This window comes from Gavialis gangeticus, unplaced genomic scaffold (genome assembly GCF_001723915.1).
Source record: "Gavialis gangeticus isolate Ggan-Ray unplaced genomic scaffold, GavGan_comp1, whole genome shotgun sequence".
Lineage (NCBI taxonomy): Eukaryota > Metazoa > Chordata > Crocodylia > Gavialidae > Gavialis > Gavialis gangeticus.
The window spans coordinates 121152750-121156980 of record NW_017729022.1 but is presented as its reverse complement, the minus strand read 5'-3'; the positions used below and the strand labels follow the sequence as shown (position 1 = coordinate 121156980).

General features: G+C 42.1%; 1 long non-coding RNA gene across 1 annotated transcript in view; it reads left to right on the top strand.

Annotated features, from left to right (window-relative positions):
• Window positions 1–1077: 1077 nt before the first annotated feature.
• LOC109296626 overlaps window positions 1078–4231 on the top strand; it is a 53743-nt gene continuing 50589 nt past the window's right edge. Inside the window, exon 1 of the long non-coding RNA XR_002097005.1 lies at window positions 1078–1303. This is a non-coding gene — a long non-coding RNA (uncharacterized LOC109296626). The remainder of the gene's footprint in view (window positions 1304–4231) is intronic.

The following is a 4231-nucleotide window of genomic DNA, read 5'->3' as shown; positions in this document are numbered from 1 at the left end:
ACAATAACATAGTTTAAATAGAACCTGTAAAGTTTTGAATTGAGACATCTCTTAAGAAAAATGAATGGTAAGATATCTTAGCACTGGAGATAGATACGTATATATAAACATCATTAGAAGTACATATAAAGAAGGATGCGTGTTAACTGAAAATGGAAGGTCTAATTTATCACTACCTTTCCTGGGCAGACATGAATTGGCAGGTGATCTCCAAGTCTCTGGTCTCTAACACTGGCCAGTGTCTTCTGTGTAAGAGAAAGTGCAAAAAAAACATTAGTATGCAGTTGTGGATGAAGGACAGATTCTTCCTAATGCCATTACGCTGAGGTGTGTGTTCTGAAGCATGAAGTTTTATACCAGGGTAAACCAGTGTGTTGTGGTAGTCAGTCAGGCCTAGAAAGTATTCATTAGGGTCTGGGACAGACATTTCGTAAACTGGTTTGACCCAAATCAGTTAAGTCTGATACTACATTCAACCAGGTTTATCTCAAACCGGTTTCAGCCATTTTCAAACTGGTTTATGTGCACTGAACATCTGTTCTGTTACAGATTTAAACCAGTTTCTGATCACTTAAACCAGTTTATGTGTAATGTCTGTCCCTAGCCTAAAAGTCATATTTATTACCCTGCTGGTACTGGCAAACTAAAATCCTACAGTATACATGTGAAGAGCAGCTGGTATCACTTCTTGTCAGATTTAATTTTATTCAGCCAACTTAATTACGCCAGTTCATTAAATCATATCTTGATTAAACATTGTGTTCATAGGTAGACAAACTATGTGTTGAAGAAAATAAGTTAAAATCCACACAGATTCATATTCTGTTGCTTCTGATGTGTCCAAATGCATTCATTGCAAACTATTTCTTTCTAGGCAAATCTCTGGGCTTTTGCTGAAAAAGAAATGGCAGAAGGGTATTTTCAAAGCACGTACCAAACAATTCCCACCCATGGTGTCATTAAAGGCTATTCTTCCTGGAAGAGCTGAAGTTGCGATAGAGACCCTGAGAAATTGACCAGTCATACTCAGAAGCATGAAGAGAATGTAGCTAGAGGAAGTAGTGGTTGGTGAGTCAGCATGAGCAATTTTGTTCCAATGAGAATGAAGACTGAGTTTTTTTTTCCTCTAACATTTTGGACATCTTTGCTTAATGGAGGGAAATAAGTGATATTATGTCTGTGAAGCTAGGAGTTTTCAGTTTTTTAGCCCACACTCAAACGAAAAATAGCTAGAAACATCATATCTTATCTCCATAGGCACCTTCCTCTTAGGAAAATGGGGGGAAAAACCAGCAGCACACTGGTAAGTAAGTTTCTGTCCTCTTCGTTGGTAATATGTTAGTAGTATGTATGAGAACCTGAGTTAAACTAAGTTGCCCCCACTGGGGCACACTGAACTGCCTTGCTCAAAATCCTGTGCATAGTAATGTTAGCAGACTGCAGTTGTTTTGCTGTGTTTTTCATCCATATATGCCTGACAGAAATGCCTTGATCTGTAAGTTTTTGTATTTCACCTAGTAGTAAGGCACTGAATTCAAGTACAGTGTGTAGTTGCTTGTTACAGACAGAAAGCTTGACAATGTTAAAACTGTAAAGAAAACTGATCAAGAAGTCAGTCATTAGGTTCAAAAGTTTAGCTCAGTTTGATGTGGGTTATTGCACAAGCCAAGAGAGGGGCTCAAGTTTGCTGTTTCATGGTACGTTCAATGAGGGTTGTCCCCTGTGTAACCTCTGTTGTTGGGAACCTTTCTTTGAGCATAAGGGTGATTTAAAAGTGATCACAAACCTATGTATATGCATGCATGTGTAAGGGATCTACTTCAGTAGGGGTCTGATCCAGTCTGCTGACATCACTGGAAAAACTCCCTTCTGACAACTTCAGTGAGGTTTGGATCATGTCCTATATTCCTGACATATGTTGTCATCTTTTTCAAACTATGGAGATGGAAGACCATAATCTAAATGTGTTGTGCCTTCCTATATGTGTATTGCTGTCCACTGAGAGAGAGAGGGAGTGAGGGAGCAAGCCTGCAGTGTAGCAATAAGGAAATACAGATTTATGAAGGTGAACTGTTTCCTATACTATTAATTGGAGCCATTTAAGTGCAATGGTGGTGATCGTCTTCTGTTGGAAACTTTGTTTTTCAAGCCAATCCAGTTACAGTAAATGAAACTGGGTCTACAGTATTACAGTCACATGACAAGCATTTTTGGTAACTTGCTTTTGTTAAAAAAAAGTGAGAGAAAAACCCCATTGAATTATGGCATGACAGGAGGAAGGGTGCTGCGCTATCACTTGAGTGCGTGGGCTACATGGATTAAAATGAGTCAGCAGTCAGCACACTCCTTACAAATGTCTTGTTGTTAAGATTTTAAACCTGTCTTCAGCAAATAGTCCCATCCCACAGTCCCACATGCCTTTAGAAGGGTTTAACTGGTTGAGTGGCAGTTGGTAAAATGACTGTTTTTAAGCTAAACTGTTGCAGCATTTGCAGCAAACATTTTAGTTGTAGGTGACCAATGTAAGACTATAGCAGGAGAGTGGCTTGTCTCATTTGGCCATCTCTGGTTTCGCAGCTAGAAATGCTTTCCAGCAGCAGGTCCTGACTTGCTTAGGCTTGTATATTGTCATAGATTTCAAGGCTAAAAGAGATCTTGACTCTTTGGGCCTGCTTTGACTTTCTGCACAGCATAGGCCTGAGAGCCTCATTTAGGGACCTATGGGACCTGCTGAAGGCAGGTTAAAATCATAACGTGCAGAGCACAGTGTATTTTTCAGAAAGACATCCAGTCCTGACTAGTTCAAGAAAAGATCCCATTGGGACCCACTCTAGAAACAGCTCCATTGACTGTTTCCAGGTTTTTGGTAACTTTTTGGAATCTATCACTTAGCCAGTTTTTACTCTGTTTAAAATAAATTTAAGGCCAGAATGCAACATTGTGATCTTTTTTACCTGGGCTTCTGCCATAGAATTTCACAGTGATTTCTGCATTAAAACAAACAACTTGTGTTTGAACTCAGGCAGTAACTTTAAGTTTCCTTTGAAGGGTTTTGGTTTAGAAGGAGTTTCTGAAACGTGTGTACCTGCTGTGGTTTCCTAGTCTTCACTGTCAGAGGACTGCAGGACAAGGATCATAAAGAGGGAAAATTCTGTTTCAACTCCAACACTCCCCTAGCTCCAGGCCTTAAAGGAGACCTGAAGTACTCTGCCCTATGTCCCAGTGCATTCTAGGGTGCAAGCTGACCATTACAAATCAGTTTTCCAGGACACATGGTAGATCCAGATTGCAATAATCCATTCCCCCCCAGCATGTATGTGCAATCTATGCAGAGCAGAGAAGACTGGTCTTCACTTTACCTTTTGGGCATCACTGCATGTCTCTGAGTGATCTTCATGCAGCTCCTAGCCTCCCAGACACTGCATGAAGAACCAGTAATTTTTCCATGACGAACAAAAAAGACTCCCAACACTGTGCATGCACCCTTACTGTTTCAGAGCGTAAAGGGCTGTAAATTGAGGCTTTCTGGGATACTTGTTATCAGGACCATTCACTTGGTAGATAAGCTGGTTCTCAGTTTCAGTGTTGCAGTGACCTGGGGTTATAAAAAGAAAAGGTAGCTGCTTCTGTGAAGTCAGCTGTGGCCAAGATAAGCTGGAGAATATGTGCTTCTGCTGTGGATCAATGAGGGCTGGGCTCTGCTGTGCCCAGTATTGCACTTTCCTGCTCTTGGCAGCTTGTGCCCACCCCTCCTCTCAGCTGCTTGCCTAAGAATGCTCCCACCCTAAGACCTGCTGCAGAAGCCAGTCCACTTCCTGTCAGTCTCCTATAACCACTCCCCACCCCCTGGACACTCTGTGCCCAGCTGGGCTAGTGGCTGCTAATAGAAATACATGTTCGCTGAGGTGGCCAAAGGCCAATCTCAGCCAGCAAGAAGCTAAGAAGTCACAGATGAGACTGGGAATCAACACCCTGTGACAGCAACCTGTACCCACATTGTGAAGGCTTGTGCATACATGTGCATTCTGACTTCAGTGGGACTTTTGTTGTGTTGCTTTGAGCCATCACCTGCTCTGCACGTTTACAAGTAGCCTAGGGCTAAACTGGGCTTTCTTTGCACCATCTGTGGTTTTAGGGGCAGAGCAAAAGTCCTCCCCTCCATCCCCAAGGGTTGCACTGGAGGCATACTGCCTGAAAGGCATAATCCCCTCCCAATACTCTCTGCACATGG